The 22,034-nt window shown below is 48.4% G+C and overlaps 1 long non-coding RNA gene across 1 annotated transcript; it reads right to left on the bottom strand.

Moving 5' to 3' along the window:
- Nucleotides 1-10,901: 10,901 nt before the first annotated feature.
- Nucleotides 10,902-15,275, bottom strand: LOC138103996 (uncharacterized). Its single transcript, XR_011147914.1, has 2 exons — nt 12,385-15,275; nt 10,902-11,771 (listed from the first exon to the last, which is right to left on the bottom strand). It is a non-coding gene; the product is annotated as an uncharacterized lncRNA (long non-coding RNA).
- Between the last annotated feature and the right edge of the window lie 6,759 nt (nt 15,276-22,034).

The following is a 22,034-nucleotide window of genomic DNA, read 5'->3' as shown; positions in this document are numbered from 1 at the left end:
GGTCGACAGCAAAGAGGCAGGAAGAATCCTTGCACAGATTCCCACAGGAGCTGTTTACTGCTTCTACACTGTGACGGGCTCTTGAGGCGAACAGCCAGAACGGTGAAGAGCTCAAGCTTAAGTACGGGAGTGGGGCTAGCACCACGAGCCAATGGTGTGAGGGCACAGGGGCCGTACAAAGGCGGGACTAGGGAATGGGGACCAATGGTGAAGCTCTGGGGGAGTGGTGAGGGGCAGAGGCCAATGGGGGGAACCTGGAGTGGAGAGCTTCCTATGGCATGGAACAGGTAAGGCAGCAAGGGGGCGGAGCAGCCAACAGCCAACCGGGGAAGCAGAACTGGGGTAGATGACCGTAACAGAACAAAGCGTTTTGGGAGAGGCTTCTTTTCTCACCGTGACCTAGACAGAGCTCTCTGGTACTAGGGACTGTCTCACTGCGAACTCTCTCTGTCCCTTGTACCACAGGTTAACCCGACACACACAAAGACTTTATTTAAAAACATACAGATAGCATTGTTTGCTTCTAGGAGTGTGATAGAAAACTGTAGTGCTGTAAATTTTAATCTTAACCCATTTGCATTACAAACCACCTTTTAATATGGAATGTGTTTTACTGGACAATTACATGGTTTCCTTTTAGGACATTTATATATCCTGAAGGAAGGGTCTTTTTATCAAGAAGAGAGACCTCTGGCCACAGAACACTCTTGTTCTGGTGTTTGTGGGATAGTTATTACTCCGGAGTGCTGAGTAAAAGCAAGTACACACGCTGGTGGTTAACATGTCAAATATAGAGACAAATTTCTTTATTGAGTAGATAAACTCCAAGTAGATCCTAGGTGAACAAACAGATAGGGAGAAGTATTTTCTCTTTCGTTCCCCTATGTGGGACACACACTTAAAATAAATTTACTAAATGTTTGTCTACCAAAGGGAAATCACTGTTAAAAAAACCCCAATGAATTATGCTGACAACCATGTCACCAGCAAAATTTCCCAAGAAAGATGAAGTTAATCAATGAGAGGCTCTCTTGCAGTTTAGGATTCCCAACAGCTCTTTCACAAGCACCAAGAATCTGCTTTCTCCCTCTCATTACAAAAAGAAATCCACTGTGAGAGACCAATTAATTTTAAAATAAGAATGTCTCAACATTGCTTGGATTTCATCTGGAATGGTTGGTTATAAAGCTGGTTTTACTAACATTAATAGCAAGTACTAGGAAAGCTGGGCAGATCTTGGCAGTGACGGCAGGTGACACCAAGTGCACGGAGAGGCTCTGGTGCCGGGCAGCTCCCTCAGGGGGAACAGAAAGGCTCTGGCTCTGGGGACATTTCTCCAGACAGCCTACCGGGGCTGAAGAGAGCCTCTATCACTAAGAGGATCTCTCCAGGCTACCCCGCCCAGCTGCTGCTAGGGAAGAACTTCTCCAGAGGACCCAGAGATTTTCCTCAGGCGATCAGACCATGGCAGGGGCCATGCAGCACGGAAGGAATTCCGGACTGCATCAGTCCGCCCAGCCCAGCCTGGAGCCCTAGAAATGACCTCAGCTCGATGCTGCTCTCCCTGGCCCCTGCCCCCCGAGCCCAGCTGCAGCCTGCTAGAGCCTGCCGGAGCCTCTCTGTCCCCTGAACAGGAGCACCGCAGCCCCGACCGACTGCCTCCAAGCGCTGCCCCCAGCCTTGCTCCCGGCCCCAGCCCTCGGCCTCTCGCGGCCGCTCTTTGCCACCCCGCCCTGCCCGGCCTGGCAGCCGATCAGGGCAGAGAAAGCTTCCACAAGCGGGCTGGAAGCGACCCCGCACTGGCCCGTGGGGCAGAGTCGCGGATGCCCGCGAGAAACTGCCCGGGAAGTGGGGCTGTGGGAGGAGCGCTGGCACGTCGAAGCAGGGAACTGCGCCACGAGCCGGGCGCCAGTTTGCTCTGGGTTTCTTGGAGGGATCAGGGGCTCGCCCGGACGGTCAGCCCCCATCGACTTTTTGTCCCTGTGGTCCTTCTTCCCTGTCCGCACTTCCTCTGCCCTGCTTCGCCCCGACAGCCCGGTGCTCCGGTGTTTCCCCAACGGAGCTGAATCACTCCAACGATGAGCCAGCAAGCACTCCAGAGACTAAGTCAGTGAAATGGTTATTTGCTTTATTCGGTGACGGCTGCGCAGGGGATCTCTCCTCCTAACACGCACGCCCAGCTCAGTTACAGTGAAGTTTATATGGACATAGTTCATACATCTGCATTACTTTCCCTAGGATAGGAGGTTATATGCAAATTGCTTCCTAGCAATTATATGCAGTTATATGCAAATTGTTATAAACGAGGCGGGGACTTTTTGGGTGGGGTAAAAGTCTGCTCGTTTATTTAAAAAGAAAAACCAGGAGCGGAGACTCGAGATAAGCCCGAGTCCCACTCGGCAACCCAGAATAAAAACAACAGTGCGACGCACAGGGCGCTCCTTCGGACTCAGGTTCATCAGGAAGACCCCCACGAGGGGGCTGAGCACCGGGGCAGTTTTTATAGTCTCTGTTGATGTTGTGATTGGTGCAGCTGGAATCCTCCCTCTGATGGCTCGTTGCTAGGGTCCTCATTGGTGTTCAGCTCCGTCAGTCTTTGGGGCGTTGAGTGATTGGTTTGCCCCCTAACCAATAATTCTTCAAGATGTGTACCTCATAGATTATTAAGTCATCTTAAGAACATTCCAGAACGTTCCCCTCTTTTCTATAGACCCACCACTCTTCCCCATTGGTGTCACCATCTAGCGATCACATAGCAGCATTACACCCGTACAGTCGCAATAATAATTAACTTATTAACTGTATATAACAAGTAACTATTAACTTCTTTTTAACAAAAAAAAACCTTTTAACCATTTATTACACAAATTAGCATCTCTTAAGTGCAAGCGCTATGTTCTCTGGTGGTCGTCAGATGAAGGTTCAAAGTCTTCCTCTAGCTTGAACTTTTTCCCTCTTGCCTCTGAGCATGCGTTGTTGGGCTTTGTACACACTGTGCTGCCTCAGCGAGTTTCACTATTCCCTTGTGTTATGTGTTGCTTCCCCTTTATCATGATGTTCTTTGCTAGACAGGATGTTCCTAGCTTGTTAACTGTGGTATGCTCTTGTTACATTTAGCTGCATCTCTTTTGAACCCCATCTTTCAGAGCAGCCATTGCCTGCACCCAGCCCGCAGCTGCCGCCGTGTTTCCCGCGTAGCCGCAGCACCAGCCCGCAGCACCAGCCCGCAGCACAGAGTGATCCCATTGCTGTTCTCTGCGGGCCACTCACCATCACAGCTCTGAGGGACTCCCGTCTCCGGGAAGACATGCCGGCTGAAGAAATGGCTGAAACCAGCTGAAGCCCATTACTCTCTTTAACATTCTTTTCTGGTTGTCTGGATTTTATGCTCTGCATTTGACCGAGTCACACATTCACTCCCCCTATGCTGGGCTGGCTAATTAGGGAGATGCTTATGCTCACTTAATGAACTCAATGAGAATCATTTACATTACTGATCCACTCAACCGTAGTAGAGGGAGTTGATGTTACACAGGAAATCTGACTTAGTGCAGTGATACAAAACATGTATCACATAACACGTTACAGATCTCAGTTAGACAAAACCCTTTCCTTGAAATGAAGGTCACTTTCTGGTCCCATTTGTTTTGAGATAAAATGAGGGGGGTTTTTTTTAATTTGCACCAGCTGTGTTGCCACAGCCTGCATTTTCCCCTGAGCTTGATGCATGTTTTTCTTGAGCATCTCACTCATGTGAGCCTAGCACATGGACTGAGAGTTGCAAATGCAGCTAAGGCCAACCAGTTTTCAGTCAAATGTGGAGGAACTGTATCGTTTGTTTGGTTCAAACACCAACCTGAAGAAATGGTTTAGCTTCTGTCTGGAATGAGCCCCTGTTCCCTCCGCAGCTTTGCCAGCACTGTGAGCTGGCTCTGTAATGTGTCATGGCAGTGCTTGCATTCCTTGATCCAAGGCTTTCTTTTTAAATCCTCAAAGACAAGTGGGGAACAAAATCCCTGTGTTGTGACCCAATGAGTTTGTGCCCTCTTTAGTGTGTTGAAGAAAACTGCTGAGATAAATAAAGGAATTTGTAAAGGATTCCAGTTAATTAGAGGCATAGTCACTGCAAAGCTGGCTCGTTGAGCTCAAGTCAGTTCTAGCTCCAGAATTCCACAAAAAAGGGAGTGACATCTAGGTCTAGAAGTCCTCAAAAGGCCAGCGTTGTGTGTGTCACAGTGCATAGTGCAGCCTACAACAGCCTTTACAGCAATGCAGAAGAGACCCTGAATTCTGGCAGGACTTTGGATGATGGATGTCAGGGAGAATGAGAGAAAAACTTTCTAAGTGGCTGGAAAGGCCAAAGGAAGAAGTGAACTGCAGAGCCAGGAGCACGTGGAGGAAGAGATGTCTCATTCTATAGTCATGACCTCAAACTCTGCCTGAGGAGTTCTTGCTTCCCAAAGAAAACTTACTAAGCTGCTGCTTGTAGATGAGGAGTGTTAATTAAATACAACACATAACTAAATAACAGCATCGCCTTCCTCTTCACCCTTTCTGATAGTTCTGAACCATTATTTACTTGGGTCCTTCTTGCTGAGCCAAACAGGTAGCAAAGTTGAAATCCAGAAAATGAAAAAGCTGGTTTTGTCATCTCAGCTTGTTCACATATTGTTTAAATCTTCATTGTCTTTCTGAAGACTGCATTAGACAACAGAATGGCAAAGCCAGGGCGTGGCCCTGTGTGACAGTGGCCCCCTGTGATGCAGTGCCCATAGGAAACAGAGGCCATTGTGACACGGGGCCCTGCCCTGACGGTAGTTAAGGAGCAGAGAGCCCTGGGGTGCCCAGTCCTAGGAGAGCAGCTCTCTCGGGAGGCAGCAGCTCTCCAGGGCAGCAGTGACAGGTCTGCGGCAGAGGACGCCAAAGCCAAGCATGGAGGAGGAGCGGCCGGCAGCAGAGCCGGCACAGGCACGCCGCGTGTCTGTATCAGCTTCCCCGAGCAGGGGTGCAGATGCAGGCACAGGCCACCAGCAGCATCCGGCACGGCAGGACCAAGCAGGGCTGTCAGTGCAAATTGAGTGCCACCAAAGCACTTCGTGGCACGGGCCTGTTTTGAAGGAGGTCATCGTGTCCTTCAAGAGGAGGCCTTTGGAGGAGCCGCGCAGGAGCGTCTGGGCCCACGGCTTGTGGGAAGCCACCCTGCTGCAGCAGCAGGATGGCCTGGAGCACAGAGAGCCACAGAGGCAAGGACAGGGCTCCTTGCTGAGGCTCTCCGGGAGGCTCGATGACACACCTGGGCAGGTGAGTGCCAATGACACCATGGGACAGCCTGAGACCGGACGGGACAGGGCCACCAGCCTCCCATGGACGATTGGCTACACCGCACCACAGCAGCCACAGGTGACACATCGGAGATTCACTGAGGGCACCCTAAACAATCAGGTGATACTGGAGAGGCTAGGAGCCCAAGCTCCAAGCAGTGAGCCGGTGGCCTGGACCGAGGAGCAGGAGTGTGGAGATGCCATGGGTCCAGAGCTGTCTGAGGAAGAGGAGTGGGAAGACGCCCTTGATGTTCAGCTGTCTGAGGAAGAGGAGTGGGAAGACGCCCTTGATGTTGAGCTGTCCGAGGCAGAGGAATGGGAAGATGCAATAGACACAGAGCTGTGCCAAGGGACAGATGACATTGGGTCATCTCCGGTCCACCACCGGCTCAATTCCTTGGGCCTGCAGGACAACAGGGGCTCCCACCCTGGTCCCAAGGAAGGCCCCAGCTGCCACATGGATGAGGGAACAGTAGCAAGTACCACAGCACGAGGATCTGAGGACAAGGAATGTCTCTCAGGTGAAGACCATGAAGGAGAAGGTAGCACAGCCACTGTCACCTCAGCAGCTCAGGAAGAGCCCTCTCAGGTGGGGGAGCAGGCAGCAGCTCACCCAGATGCAGGCCAGGCCCTCACCTACACCATCCCTTTCTCTACTTTCCTGGACACCCTGGTTGAAGGGAACCAGACGTGGCGCAGGAAGGCGCTGAGCGTTCTGTGGAGGGCCTTAGCTGCTGCCCAAGGCAAAGGAGAGCAAAAGAGGCAGCACCCAGCAGGCTGCAAAGAGGCTCTGCCAGAGCCAGCCCAGTCCATCAGGGCTGAGGGCCTGGACAAGGACCACCCTGTGAAACAGGGTCCTGGCCGGCAGCTGGAAGAAGCAGAGCCAGACCTGGAACTGAGCATGAAGGAAGCAACAGAAGCAGGAACACCTGCAGGACCTGCCTTCAGATCTCCTTCCCCCACAGTCATCGATGCCCTGGCTCGAGAGAGACGGACGTCCGTCTTCAAGAGTGCCCCAAGGGCTCTGCACACGGTCTTCACTGCAATACACAAGACAGGGAAGCAGGAACAGCAGCAGCCCACAGGCCATGCACTGGATCAGCTGGACACAGGCCAGTATTTCAGCAGTGAGGTCCTGAGCAAGGCTGCAATTGTGATCGAGAGACCCAACAAGCAGATAGAAGAGCAAAGACACTTGGAACACAGCACGGATGCAACACAGGCAGTAACAGCCAGAGCAGCAGGGGCAGTGAGCCCGGCACATGCGCCGCACAGCCCCACAGCTGATGGCCTGGCTGTCCAGGAAACAGCCCAGTACATCAGAGACGAGCTCCTGAGCAAAGCTGTAATTGTGATGCAGGGATCTGAGGGGCTCACGGAGCAACAGAGGGGCCTGGAACAAGGCACTGCTGAGGGGATGAGGGTAACAGCCCCAGTAGAAGGGACAGAGAAGCCAGGACATACCGAGCAGAGTCGCACAGATGATGCTCCAGTATTCCTGGATGCAAACGACTGTATCTGGACAGAGGTTGTTAAAAAGGCCGTGCTTATGGTCCAGAAACCCTTTGAATACCCAGAGGAACCGCAGGATGAGGAACTGAGCCCAGAGGAATCAACAGGAGCAGAAAGACCTGCAGGACGTGCCCAAAGCCTTCCTGCACCTACAGTCATCAAGATCCTGGCTCGATGGAGGTGGCAGAGCCTTGTCTGGAAAGGACTGAGGGCTCTGCACTTAGGCTCCACCACCACCTCCGGCACAGGAGAGAGGAAGAAAAAGAAGAAGAAGACAAAGCACCTGACAGCTGATGCCACAGATGTGCTGGACACAGCTGGGTGTATCAGGAGAGATGGCCAGGACAAGGCTACACTTGAGCTGCAAGCATCCAGCCAGCAGATGGTGGAAGAGCAGGACATGGAAAACAGTAGGGCTGTGTCATCAGCAGTAACACCCACTGCAACGGGGGCAGAGAGGCGAGCACGTGAGACCCACAGTCCCACAGCTCATGCTCCTGCTTTCCTGAATGCAGCTGACTACATCCGGACAGAGGCTGTTAAAAAGGCCATTCTTGTCGTCCAGAGACCCTTGGAAGAGCTAGAGGAACTGTGGGAGCCGGAACAAAGTGTACACAAAGAGCCGAGACCAAAAGCCAGAGAAGAACACACAGAGAGCCCGGCACACGTCCTGCACAGCCCCAGAGCTGATGGCCCGCTTCTCCTGGGTACAGACCAGGACATCCCAGCCCCAGCAGAAGGGACAGAGGGCCCAGGAGATACCGTGCACAGTCAGCCAGATGATGCTCCGGTATTCCTGGATGCAAACGACTGTATCCGGACAGAGGTTGTTAAAAAGGCCATGCTTATGGTCCAGAAACCCTTTGAATACCCAGAGGAGCAGCAGGATGAGGAACTGAGCCCAGAGGAATCAACAGGAGCAGAAAGACCTGCAGGACGTGCCCAAAGCCTTCCTGCGCCTACAGTCATCAAGATCCCGGCTCGACGGAGGTGGCAGAGCCTTGTCTGGAAAGGACTGAGGGCTCCGCCCTTGACCTCCACCGCTACATCCAGCACAGGAGAGAAGGAGAAGAAGACGAAACACCTGACAGCTGATGCCACAGATGTGCTGGACACAGCGGAGTGTATCAGGAGAGATGGCCAGGACAAAGCTACACTTGAGCTGCAAGCATCCAGCCAGCAGATGGTGGAAGAGCAGGACATGGAAAACAGTAGGGCTGTGTCATCAGCAGTAACACCCACTGCAGCAGGGGCAGAGAGGCGAGCACGTGAGACCCACAGTCCCACAGCTCATGCTCCTGCTTTCCTGAATGCAGCTGACTACATCCGGACAGAGGCTGTTAAAAAGGCCTTTCTTGTGGTCCAGAGACCCTTGGAAGAGGCAGAAGAACAGTAGGAGCAGGAAGGGAAGCATGGACGGGGCAAGGGCAGCCAGAGGCAAAGCAGCAGAGACAGAGAGCCTGGCACATGCCCTGCACAGCCCCACAGTCCGTGACACACCTGTGCTGGACACAGCAGAGTACCTCAGGAGTGGGGTGCCCCTCCCTTCTGTGTCTCCTTCTCTTGTAGGGCTGTAACGGTTAGTGGCCAATATATATATTCACCTATATATATACACACATACCCATGTCTATATTCATATATACCCACCTATGTACAGATCCATACATCTATACCTATATAGATATACACGTATATAGCACCCCTAGGAGTTAGTAACTCTCAGCACATAGATTATTTAAGGATCATCCGTGACTATGGTACTGGTATGTGAAGTTTATCTACACTCTCTGCAAATTTCTCTAGTGCGTAAACAGCACCCTCGTGTAGCTAAAGCTGACTTCTTCACCCCCACTCAACTTCAGAAATGTCCTGCATAGCAGAAGCAGAGTTGAAAAAATACAGGAATTTGTTCAATAAATGCATGTTTTCCGAATGTTCTGAAGTCTGCAGGAGCTTTTTTCACCGCAATGTACAGGAATCTGGGTGTTTGCTTAGATGAGACAGACAAGAGTGTTTGTACAGTGACTGTAAGTTTCCTTCATGAGGAAGCCTCGGTACTGTTCCATTTGCTTTTCTGAACGCAGCCTTCTCAGTGTTCAATGCAATTTATATCCACAGCAAGGCAAAGGATTTTTCTGGTACATTTGTAGAGCCAGGATAACAAACCGATTTGGCAGGTTCAAGTCCTGAAGCCAATTCTGCAGCTCCTGTCTTGTGGGGAAAACCACTTCCCCCCCCCCCACCCCCCACCCCCCCCCCCCCCGCGCCATCTGTGGTTTGTTGTGGAGAACTGGAATTGGCAGATTCTAATCCTGAGGCCAATTCTGCAGCTGCTGCTGTGTGGAGATGGTGTTGTCCCTATGCAGGCTTAACTTTAGGGGAAAATGCCTAAATGCCTGTCCCGGGTGGTCAGTGCAAGGTAAATGTTTTATTGTCCTTCCTTAGATACTTTGTTAGTCGTCTCTCTCCCCCTGGGGTGGACTTGGTACAAAAAAATTGGGATACGGAGCAATTGGTTACTAAAAAGATGATTGATTACCAAAAAAGTGATTGGTTATCAAAAAAGGCTTTAGGCAATGGCATTGCTTGCTGCCAAACTCGATAATCACTGGAACAAAAGGAGCGATCTGATAAGGCAAACTGCTCCAGGGCGAAAAACAGAAACCTACTAAAACCCTGGGAAAAAAAGAGCAACTCAAATGCCTCATTCACAGACTGCAACTCTTGGAAAACTTTTAAAAGCAGTCTCACTCCCTGCGCTGAACAGTCAATTGGAGGAAACCCCTCTGAAATCCTGTGGGAAACAACAAAAGTGGTCCAATGAGCACTTCATAGAATAAAAGCTCAAACTTCACCTAAATGAATTAATGCAATTAGCAACTTGTTTCACTCTGAAAGGTTTTGCCAGGGAAGTTTGTTTCTTGTCTTTTTTTTTTTTTTTTCTAGCAATGACAAACATCCCTGCGTTGAAGATAAGGAAAACAGTTTGGGAGCAGAAAAACTGCAAGCAGCAAATTCACTTTCTTGTTATAGGAACCTACCAAGACATGAGATGGAACTGCATGAAAACAGTGAAATTTAAGTGAAATTTAAAGTGGCATTAGACTTGCTTGCATTTTCAGTTTGTTAATGTTTGTAATTTGTTTGTGTTTTCATTGCAAGTGACTTGCTAGGAAATCAAATATTAGTCAAAGTATTCTACATATTCTTAAGTCTGATTTTTGTCTGACTTGTTTTGTCTTTTTACTAAAAAAACGTTGTAGCTAAGGTCTTATGGATGTATAATTTGTCTCAACCAATTTTATCCTGAGAGCTGGTCTAAGAACTTATACATCTTTGAAATCATACAACTATGTATTAACCTTCCCAGTTCTGCCTCGGAAGGCTTCAAAATTATTATCATTTGGCTAAATTTTTCGGATTTACTAATTAGCGAATTAAAGAGTCTTAAAAAACACAAGCAAAAGTTACATGCAAAAGGACTGAATCCCCCTTCCTAAATCTGGAGGGGTAGCCATGGACTGCAAATAGGACATGAATAAAATACAAAAAAGCCTTCTACCAGGTCTCAAACTAATGGGCTGTTGAATTTTCTGCCCTATGTCCTAAAAGAGTATTTTAACTTTGTCTCACTTCTCCTATTTATGCCAATCAGTGTAGTGACTACAGCACATTCTGCAATGCACATGCTTCTCCCTTGCAGGTGCAGAATGTGATGAGAGCAATTTGCTCACTGAATTTCAAAAGAAAAAAGCTACTTGAGATGATACAACTAAATTGAAAAGGGAATGAATTTCATTTCTAATCCCACCAATAATAAAGCCACAGTTTCTATTTTGTGTCAAGATTAAATTACAAGAGTGCTATAACCTGTCTCCTGAAAAGCATAGTCCTGATGGAAGGATATGTTTGCATGAGAACATTTTGTGGGAAAATGGTTTGTGTGTTAATTTTGGATCATAAAAACTAATCCTTCATAATGCATAGAATTGTCCAGCAGAGTAGGAATATTACCAATGAAATTCTTCTAACTATATGTGAATGCAGTTAAGCAGAAAACACACGTCCTCGACAAATCCATTCACATTTATTCCAGGATGCAAAGTTAATAAATTATCCTACAAGAGCTAGAAATCCTCTTGAAACTCAGCTGATGGAGACATGTTAATACATGGACCTGTCGAGGATACACTTCTGTGGAATTTAAAAATGAAGACCCGCTGTACAATTCTGTAACTAATTTCAAAACATATTGAACCACCATCTAAGAGATACAATATTGTGATATCCCTCACACCCACTACGCATTTAAAAACACCGATTCCTGGGATTCACGGGGTGGGGGCACTGACTAATAAGAATTGGGGTTAATAATTACAACTGAATTCATATTTTGAACTACTGAACTCTGTATGATTACTTATGTCATTGCTTCTGCTGTTTCTATCTTTTCTCCTATAATCTTTCTTCATCACCCCTGTGGACGCCAGAGAGAAACGATGGACTCTACACGAGTCAATGTGAATCAGGCAGAAGCCATTTTATTGATGAACTACTGTCCTTAATACACAGTTTTTGCTTTCCCTACACGCAATCATGCATATTTATTACTGGTTAAGGCCTATTTTCATGCGCTACTTTATGCTTTATGACTGGTTCTTGTATGTGTGTCACATCGTCCGTCGTGTATGTCACAACTGTCCTTCAGCTTGCATTTTCTTACCCTTTTCTTCCTTTTTCTCAGGATTATGCTACACTGCTTGTTCCTCGTTCGCATCCTCCCCAATGCTGCTTGTTCCTTTCACACAACCTCCTGAGGCTGAAGGAGAGGAATGCCTCCACAAGAGAGCCAAAAGCAGCAGAGACTCTTCCATGGCTAAGTTTGGGGTAGGGGAGACCACAGCCCGCAGAAGCCAAGTTTACACAGACTCCCCCCTGAAATGAAGGGGGGGTGGGAATAAGTGATGTATTTAGAACAATATGTGGCCAGGATACTGTCTCTTGTGAAATCTCATTGACAGGAAGCTCAGCTAGCACAGACCCTGCCTTTGGACTTTGTTGTTCGTAACATCCAACCAGGAGATTGGGTCCTGGTTAAGGGGTAGAAAGAATTACCACTGGTGGCTAAGTAATGTGGACCTTTCCAAGTGTTACTGACCACAGAAAAAGCTGCCAAGACAGCTGAACACGGGTGGACCCATTGCGCTCGGGTCAAGGTCTCGGAGACCCCCGAGATTTGGACATCTCAGCTGGAGGAGAAGGACGGAAGGCCACAACTGACACTCCACAGGAGTGGACCGGAGCAGTAGCCAGTGCGTTGACATCGGGGAAGCCCCGTGTGCCTACCCACAGACTCTCTGCTAGAATAGTCTGTATGGGCGTCTTCTCGGATCTCCAGTCATTGGCAGGCTAATCCTCACCATCACTGCTTTCTTTATGTTAAGCTGTCTCTGTGCCCTCACTCACCCCAGGTGGTGCAGAAGACAACGTGAGAATTAGCTTAAGATACTAGATTACACCATTAGAATGTTTCTCTTAATAATCTTACCTTTGTATTGTCAGTTAGGTTTGGGCCAGAGGTGGGAAAATAGTTTTCTTAGTCCTAGGAGAAGAAGTAGCAAAAACCTTTAGCCTTAGCAATTGTTGGGTCTGAGGAAGGCCAGGAAGGTGTGAAGACTGGCCATGAATGGCATCGCAGGTTACCTGCAAACTGGTCAGGGATATGTTGTGTAGGGTATATCAGACCGTTGTTCTTTTGCTACCACAAGTTCAGGAAAATCAGTCAGGAATCAAAGTATGTGATGATCTAATTAGAGAAAAACAATCAGTTGATGCATCCCTGGCTGGAGGGAGTACCCAAAAATGGGGAAAAGATGAATGGCCACCTGAGTGAAACATACAATACTATGGACCCCTAATGAATCCACTTGGAACCCTAATGAATTCATATCAGGTGCCAGAGGACCTATTTATTATTTAAATCTGATAATTAGGTTACAAGATGTCTTTGAAATAATAACCAGCCAACAACTACCGCTCTTGACCTTCCTGCTGACCAATCCACTCAGATGAAAAATGCGATATTTCAACATTGGGTGGTATTAGATTATCTATTAGCAGAAAAAAGGAGGAGTGTACAGAAAATTAAATGACTCAAACTGCTGTTTGCAAATAGATGACAATGGAAAAGTAGTGAAGCAAATAACAAAGGGAGTAAGAAAGTTAACTTGTGTACCGGTCCAAATGTGCAAAGGATGGGAATGGGACATGTTTTGTGGTTACCTGGTGGACTGTGGGTTAAACAAATGCTTTTTTTCCTCTCACGTGCTGTAGCAACCCTGATCTTTTTACCATTCATGATCCCTTGCTTAGTGCAACTTATTCAGCATGTGATCAAGCGGATGCAGGTAGCAGCCATGCCTACAGATCCAGAAATGGCTAAGAAAGGACAGAAAATGATGTCACTGCAAATAACTGCAAAACCAAAAAAGACCCAAGAACAGAAATTTAAGTCAACAATAGCTGAAGTTTGTAAAGACAATTATTGAAAATTAAGAGGAGGGATTGAAAGGGATGAGAGAAATTTGCCTTTACAAACAAACTGTGGGTCTGCTAGATAAGACCAGGTACTGAGAGATGAAAGAAGCAATGGGAAGAACGGTAAATTCCATAGGAATTCCACTGATTGACACAAGGAAAAGAAAAGGGGGGTATACATTAGAAGGGCGTCTGTATTAGGCGATTCAGGAAGCCTGTACCTCTCAAGTACCTCAGCCAATAGGGAAAGAGACAGGGAAATGTGGCTGGGAAATTAGGATAAATAGGAGGCTGAGTCCTCTAACAATCTGAGAGACACCAGGGGAATGCCCCATGCCCTCTCCCTTTATTTGAATAAAATTACAGGACTCCTCTGTCTCCTTTTTGGACATAAACCTCTGGTGTTTGTGGATGGATTTTCCTGACAGCCACAAGGATGTGGCAGAGGCATTCCCTCCTCGGCAGGGGAGACCCGACCCAAAGAGCAGTTGGGAAGGAATCTGCTATCGTACCGGGGCTCAGCTGAGAAGCGCGTTTCCGAGTAGGCACGGGAACTTCTCTGTCTATGCCACAGGGGGAAGAATTGGTCAAATGTTCTTTTCGTAAGTGGGAAAGATGAATGGTGAATGTGTGTGTGTGTATACGGGGACACCCAGGAGAGTTTGCTGAATGTGTGAGATGGGTTTGAAAAGCACGAGTTTCTGATTACTCCTAGTTGTGATTGTGGTTTGCTGGGAGGGGATTTGACAGCTGGAGTTGGGAATGCGAGTTGGTGTTGTGGGGAGTAATGGGGAGGCTAACACTGTTGTGAATGCTGGAGTGAACCCAGAGGTGTGGGCAGTCCCAGGGAAGTATGGAAAACTGGATATGGAGCCTCTCCACATTGCTCTGAGGTGACCTGGACAGCTGGTGTCCAAACAGCAATACCCTCTTTCAAGGGACGAGAGGAAGGGAGGAAGGGAGGCAGGGAGGAAGGGAGGAAGGGAGGCAGGGAGGGAGGCAGAAAGGCAGGAAGGCAGAAAGGCAGGAAGGCAGAAAGGCAGGAAGGCAGGGAGGCAGGAAGGCAGAAAGGCAGGAAGGCAGAAAGGCAGGAAGGCAGGGAGGCAGGAAGGCAGGGAGGCAGGAAGGCAGGGAGGCAGGAAGGCAGGAAGGAAGGAGTTGCAGCCAGTTGCTGAGCTAAAGGTGGGTCTTTTGGAACTGTGTATGTCCCCTATAACACTCCTATCCTGACAGTTACGGTGCAGGACCTGAGAATAGTAGGTGAAACTATTAAACCCAGGCACTCCAAGGTACCAGACTGCTACAGTGGGGATACTGTAACACGATGTATCAAACAAGGAGGCCTGTGGGAAAGAAATATATACGGACAGATTCTTGATAGATGTTTCAGAGATGGTTATTTCTCCAGCCTCATGGCTGAGGATCTGCCGAGGAACTGAGGCAATCACGGGACCCGAGGGTCCTTTCCCAAGCAGGGGAACACAGAACAACCAGTGGGGAACGAGGCTGCCCAGGGGCAGGGAAACCTTGTGCCTCCCCCCCAGGGCCCCTCTCCCAGGGCTGCATGGCAGGGGGAGGGACCCCAACATTTCATCCGTTTAACAAAAGAGATTTAAAACTTAACATTGAAAACAACTGGATAAACATAACGAGAACAGTTTTAAATTAAATGAGGCACCCTCCTGAGTCTTTAAATGTCCAAACAGATTCTCTGGAACGTCTTAAGGCTGACAGAAGGGATACAGGACTCTCCAGGCATGCTTTGTGGGGAAACTGAGGCAGGAGAGGTTTAATTTCTTCCTTCCCCTTTTTCATCTCCCACTCAGCATTGCAAAGGGATTTTTGGGGAAACAATTGGCAAAAGCATGGTTTTGTGAGGGAAACCATGGGTGGAAAAATGGATTGGGAATACACTGGGGGTAATAGGACATAGGGTAAAAGGGAAAGGTGGGATTAGGAAAGGGAGACTGTAGGGGGGGCTTATAATGGAGATATTGTCTAACATGACTACGATTTTTAGCATGTATACTGCCTTTTACAGGAACACCATCAGGCCCAGTGACCTCTGATGCTTGTAACCCTTTTCTACCTTGTATAATTTTGAATTCCACCACCTCTCCGTCTCCCAAGCTTGGGATGCATTTTTCAGGGTTATTCTTTTGAATAGCAATTCTATGCACAAATATGTCTTGCTGGTTGTCACATGTTGTTATAAAACCATAATTTTGTTTAACATGATACCATTTCACTATTCCTAAAACCTTAGCTACGGTGATACTTCCCTTTTTCCAAGTGGCTGCTGTTTTCTGTCTCGCTGCATTTTTGCTTTCTCTTTCGCTTTTGGTCGCTCCCGTGTTGGAATTGTCGGGGCTGCTCGTGCCTGTGCGCTCTTCCCGGGGTCGCATTCAGGGCCGCGCGGGCTGGGCTGGCCCGAGCTGCTCAGTTCTCCGTGCGTCGCCTCCTCTGCTCGCAGCTGCGCTGCCGCTGCCAGGCGCTGCACCCACGTCTCGGCCGGGCCCCTGAGTGATGACCCCCCCACGCCCTGCTCCAGCGTGTGTCTCTGCTCCACCGCCACCACTGCCAGCCGCCGCCCGCACGCCGCCCCTCTCGGTCGGGCTCGCTCCACCACACGCCGTGCGGGGTCGGGCGGGCACTGCCAGGTCCCGCCGCTCCCGCCGCGCCTTGCTCCACCACCGGCACTGCGGCTCGCGTGGCTCTGCCCGCGCGCTGGAATTGTCTCGCTGCTGCTCGGAGAGGGCTCGGTGCACGTGGCCTGGGTCTCACAGTCCCTGAGCCAGGCTTCCCTGAGCCAGGACACAGCTGACATTGCTCAACAGTCTCGGTAATTAAATAATACTCACAAAAATATTCTTCGATCGGCAAATATTTTGACTCAAAAATTAACTGTGTCCAAATGGTGTTCCAAAAGTCTTTGGTAAGAATTAAGTCCCAAGAAACGTAGAAAAAGTTCTTAAACAACCATGCCAGGAAGTGTTTCAGTCCCTTTTGAGCTTGAATCAAGCTACAATTTACAAATCGTTGTTCAAGAATCTTTTCAAGCTTAAGATAAATGTCCATATGCGGCTCTGAAAGCCAAGAGTCTTTCCACAGTTCCTCCATAGTTTAGATATGGAATAGCAAAACAAGAAGAAGAAGAGGAATCCAAAGTTTCTTTACTCACACTTCAGTCGCTTAGGGATTGGGGATCGTTCTGCTCGCAATTCCCCACCATTTGCTACAGTGAGGATACTGTAACATGATGTATCAAACAAGGAGGCCTGTGGGAAAGAAATATATATGGACAGATTCTTGATAGATGTTTCAGAGATGGTTATTTCTCCAGCCGCATGGCTGAGGATCTGCCGAGGAACTGAGGCAATCACGGGACTTGAGGGTCCTTGCCCATGCGGGGAACACAAAACAACCAGTGGGGAAAGAGGCTGACCAGGGGCTAGAGAAACCCTGTGCCTCCCCCCCAGGGCCCCTCTCCCAGGGCTACAGGGCAGGGGGGAGGGACCCCGACACCAGACCCTCATACCACTGTCTTGGGGTGATTTTATGATAATACTGTGTCTTGGGGTGACCTTATCATGTGTATCCCATATCGCTGCCTATGCCCAGAAATTAATTCCTGTGCCTTTCTATGCCTCTAAACTGAGCTTGAGAGGGGGAAGGAAAAAACGGAGCAAAACTTTTGCAAAGCAGTTTGCAGCTTGTTCAAGGTCACACACGGATAGCAATTGGTTTTCCCCACTGCAGCAGGGGAGGGAGGAAGCACCCGGCTTGCTGTGCCCAGAACAGGTTTTTTTTTGGCCAGTGGTTCAGCTGCTTTGTTCTCCGGAGAGAGACTGAGAGTTGAATTTTTCCTTCTCTGGAATTTCGGATTTTCTCCCTTTTCTACTGGACTGCTTGATTGCTTTAACATCAGAACACATCGGGAGGACTTTCCACCGGGCACAGAGGGCCTGGCCCTGGGCCAAGCCCCAGCTCCGAGGAGACCAAAGGGAGGACTCGAACGCTTTCCCAGGTTTTTCCTCCACAGCGAAAGATTTTACCATTCAACATTATTTTCCTTTCCCGTGTGTTTGTTAAATAAATAGTTTTATCTTTTTCACTTTCTTTCGAGGAAAATTTATTTTTTCCCGAACCTGGTGGGGGAGGGGTGGTTGTGCCTTCTCTCAGAGGATATATTTCTAAATTTGGCCAAACCAGTACACAACCAGTATTCCCCTACCATCTGCTTATTGCCCAGAAATGGGTCCCGCAGCTTTAAGCTGGGTCCAGGAGAGGGGGGAGAGAAGCTGGGCAAATTCTTCAGCGCCGTTTGTATTCAAGGACTCACACGCTCCCCCGTGTTCTCACCGCTGCAGAGCCCAGGGAGCACCTTCCTGTTTTTAGCCAGCCTCTTAGCTGAGCCAAGAAATTTTCCTACAGCGGCATACCAAAATCCTCCAGAACTACTTCTTCTTCTGGAACTGTTCGGCTTAGCTGTGATCCGAGAACCAGATGATCAGACCCTGTGGACCAGCAGGGAGGCTGCGGGGATGCCACATCCCGGCCTCGGACCTCGGGAGGGGCCCAGCCAGCTACAGAAAAGCACTCTGAATACACCAGCTTCCTCTGCATCGAGGAGGTTTATTATCTAACATTGCTCATTTGTTTCCTGTGCCTTGCCGGCACTCTGCTTGTTAAATAAAGAGGTTTTTTCACTTCTATCCAAGAAATTCCTTTCATATTGGTGGGGGAGGGAGTGCTGAAACCTGACTTCTGGGGAGGAGACATTCCTTCCAGAGCGTTTCCCCCTACATGTGTCTCAAACTGAGACAAAATCTGGCACCCAATATGAGGCTTGAGAAAGTGAAAAAACCAGTAATAATTACATCCTGGTTTTAAGAACTTTGTATTGGAGTACAGTGGTCAGTAGCCACCATGCTGTTTGATGTAATAATCTCTCTCTGGTCCCTAGGCATGTTTGTCTATCCACAGACAGGGGTATTTTTGTCCCTGGCATATAACTTTTACAGAGCAGGGATATGAACCAGGATTGCTCTGTTGATGTGCTTGGTAATAATGGTTTTATAGAAGGTTAACAGAGGTACTGGGAGCTGTTGAAATGTATATGCTCTGCTGTTTCTCCATCCTAGTCTCTTTGGGGGGTCTGCTTTGGGGGTTTGTTAGTAATTACACCCAGTCGGTTAGGGGAAAAGTAGGGGATGATGTTTCCCAGCCCTTCATCTCCTTCTTCTCCTTCAAATCTGGTACATCACCTTTTGAGAATGTTCCGTTTTCCCTGGATGCTAAAGATACCACCTTCCTGGTGTTTTATCTGGTAGGTTCCCTCTATACAGTCTGCAGCTTGTCTAGAATCAGGGCTGAGATTTCTAGCAAGGCTGACCGGACACCTGCCCCAGGTGTGGAAAATTCTGAGTGGTGTGGGGTATGGGAGGACTAGGCCAAACCTATGAATTCTCTGCCCCAGTTGCCTGGGGGAGCTTTCCCCCTGAACAAATTCAGAACCCAGCTGAGGTGGGTAAACATCTGAAAGAGAAGTGCGATGCCAAGTCTAGTGAGAAGAAACTCATTGCAATCTGCTGGGCCCTGGCTAATGCTTATTGCACACTGCCAGATACTGTAGGGCAACAGGTACAGACAGAGGGGCAGGAAGATGAATCAGCAAACACCCCAGTCACTCAGGCTGCAGCTAAACCAGACAGGGAGCCTAAGCCAAGAGCAATTGCTCCTGTCCAGAAAAGGAAACACAAAACTAAATCCATTTGCCCAGTGGGTGATGATGGGGAGCCAGGATCCTCACAGCCAGCAGAGGAATCAGAACCAGAAATCATTATTGAGTCTTTGTCCATAGAAAACCTTTGCGGCCTAAGAAAGGATTACACCTGACGGTCTGATGAATCTATATTAAGTTGGTTGGTCCGCATCTGGGACGCCACAGGTGATAACACAATTCTGGCTGATACTGAAGCGAGGCATTTGGGATCCCTGTCACGTGATGCGGGTATCGACCAAAGGATAGTAAGGGGGCCCAAAGCTCTCAGTCTCTGGACATGGCTCTTAAGAAGTGTGAAGGAAAGATACCTGTGCCGGGAAGATCTCCAGGTGCAGCAAACCCTGTGGAAGATCACAGAACAAAGCATTCAATGCTTGAGAGAACTGGCAGTGGTAAAGATCATTTTCTCAGATGACCAAACAATTAAGAGTCCGACCTGGTAAAATGTACACCAGTGATGTGGCTAAAACTCATACGACTTGGGCCACAAGAATATGCCTCTGCTTTAGCAATGATGAAGTGGAATGAGGGCAATGAGACCATGATTGCTACGGTGAGGAAGCTCCAGGAATATGCAGATACTGTGCATGGCCCAACACATGCAAGGATCTCAGCTGTGGAAACAAGTCTGTCAGAACGCCTAGAGAAAATGGAAAACAAGATTGAGGAGACTCACCAGAAACTCAGGAGAGATTGAAGAGAACCTTCTCCAAATCTCATCGGTACAGACCAGAGGCCCTGTTACCAGGAGCAGACGTCCCTCAGCTAGGGAGAGAGGGTACACCCCAAGAGCTGAGCTGTGCTTCTTCCTGTGTGACCTCATGGGGAAAACATGACGAGGTGGGATGGAAAACCCACGTCTGTCCTGGCAACACGGGTACGTGAATTGAAGGAGGGCAAGACTCAGAGAGGAAGTTCCACCAGAAAGGAAGTAGCTCCAGCTGCCCGTAGCCAAGCTGTCAGGCATAATGGAAGGGAAGGTGACATCTCCAATCCCCTTGATGGAACCTCTAGAACGTATGCCCAGGGAGGGAATGATAACCAGGACTAGAGGAGTCCTGCCTCTAGCCAGGTAGAGGCCAGGGAAAACCGTGCCTTTTGGACTGTGTGGATTCATTGGCCTGGCACATCAGAACCACAGAAATACGAGGCCTTGGTTGACACTGGCGCACAGTGTACAATAATCCCATCGCAGCATGTGGGGGCAGAATCTGTTTCTATTGCTGGGGTGACAGGGGAATCACAAGATTTGACCCTGTTGGAAGCTGAGGTGAGCCTGACCGGAAATGAGTGGAAGAAACATCTCATTGTGAGTGGCCCAGAGGCCCCGTGCATTTTGGGCGTAGACTTCCTCCGGAGCGGGTATTTCAGAGACCCAGAGGGACTCAAGGTGGGCTTTTGGAATAGCTGCTGCGGAGACAGAGGGCATTAAGCAATTGAACACCTTGCCCAGACTATCAGAGAACCCATCTGCAGTAGGACTTCTGAAGGGGAAAGAGCAACCATTTCCCCCTTTTCTGTTACTTCCATCTTTTAGAAGAGCTCAGGGAGAAAGAATGGAAAATAATTCTGAAGCTGTCTTTAGGAATATTACACAAAGATCTTCAAGTCCAACTAACTAAAACAAGTCCAAGCACTCCTCAAATTCTTTCTTCCCTCTACCATCTAAGGTATTTCTTACCAGTCCTATTTGCACAAACAGTCTCACTGTATGTGTTATTTTCAGTGTAGAAAGCAAAACAAAACAAAAAAGAGAAAACACCTCACACTTGTCAGCATTAGTCAGCAGCAGCTCACTGGCTCCCTCTCTTGGGTACTCTTTCTCTGTTTTTTCTGTCACTTTTCCAAAACTGTTTCCATACTGTGGGACAATTTCACACTTGAAATTCCCTGCTAATTTCAATTTCTGCATGTTCAGGTGCTTGTTCACAACTAACTTGCAACTTGATCCAGTTCCACAATGCTGAGAGCATCACCAGATAAAAGACAGGGTTAACAATCAGCCAGCCCCCAAACCCTGTATGCTTTATTCATAATTCAGCCATCTGAGCTTTTACTTCACAGCTCTGTCCTGCCTTGGCTACCTCTCACAATACTATTCCAAGTGGGCAGCCTACACCACCACTCACTCCTTCCTCTGGGGGAGCAGGGGACAGTTCCCTCCCCACCTCCCCACCACGGTGTGTGTGTCTCTCCCCCGCTTCATACGAGATATGGACAAGACAGCCAACCCCTGACTCGTACTTCCCAGAACAGAAATGTGTTTTCCAGATGACACAACACATGCATATTCTACTCACTACAAATAGCTTAAACTTTGTGCTCTGATCACCTACTCCCTACTGATAGCACAAACTGCATCTCACCCTGTGAGGACCGGGTGTCCCCTTGGTGGCCAAGGCTCTCATCTCTGGAGACTGAACTGCTGCAGGCAAACAAAGGTCCATCTGTCAACAGAGAAGCGGAGTTTGTCAATAGAATCTCTGCCATTCTGTGCTTTCTTTTGTGCTGTTCGCTAGTTTCAAATATACTGCTAATACACAGTAACAATTCAACCTACAGACTTGGTCAGGAACTACCACGAGCACAGGTTTCATTCAGAGATGGTCTGGTCTCTGCCACCTGACTTAGCCTCAAAAATTACGTAAGGGATTTCATCGAATAACCACTAATACTACACAAATACTGCTCTTTTCTATTAAAGATAAAAAATACTGCTGCAGAAAAACCCTCAGAAGAAAGACATTGAATGTGCTGATTACAATTAAGCATTACAGTGATGTTAATTAACACACATGGACAATGCAAAAGTCACTGCACTAGGATGAATTCCACACATGCACTATTTATTCTAAAAGATGCATGTGAATGTTCAC

The sequence above is a fragment of the Aphelocoma coerulescens genome (genome assembly GCF_041296385.1).
Source record: "Aphelocoma coerulescens isolate FSJ_1873_10779 chromosome Z unlocalized genomic scaffold, UR_Acoe_1.0 ChrZ_unloc_scaf_3, whole genome shotgun sequence".
Classification (NCBI taxonomy): domain Eukaryota; kingdom Metazoa; phylum Chordata; class Aves; order Passeriformes; family Corvidae; genus Aphelocoma; species Aphelocoma coerulescens.
Note: the sequence above shows the minus strand (reverse complement) of the source record. Positions and strands in the feature narration are given on the sequence as shown.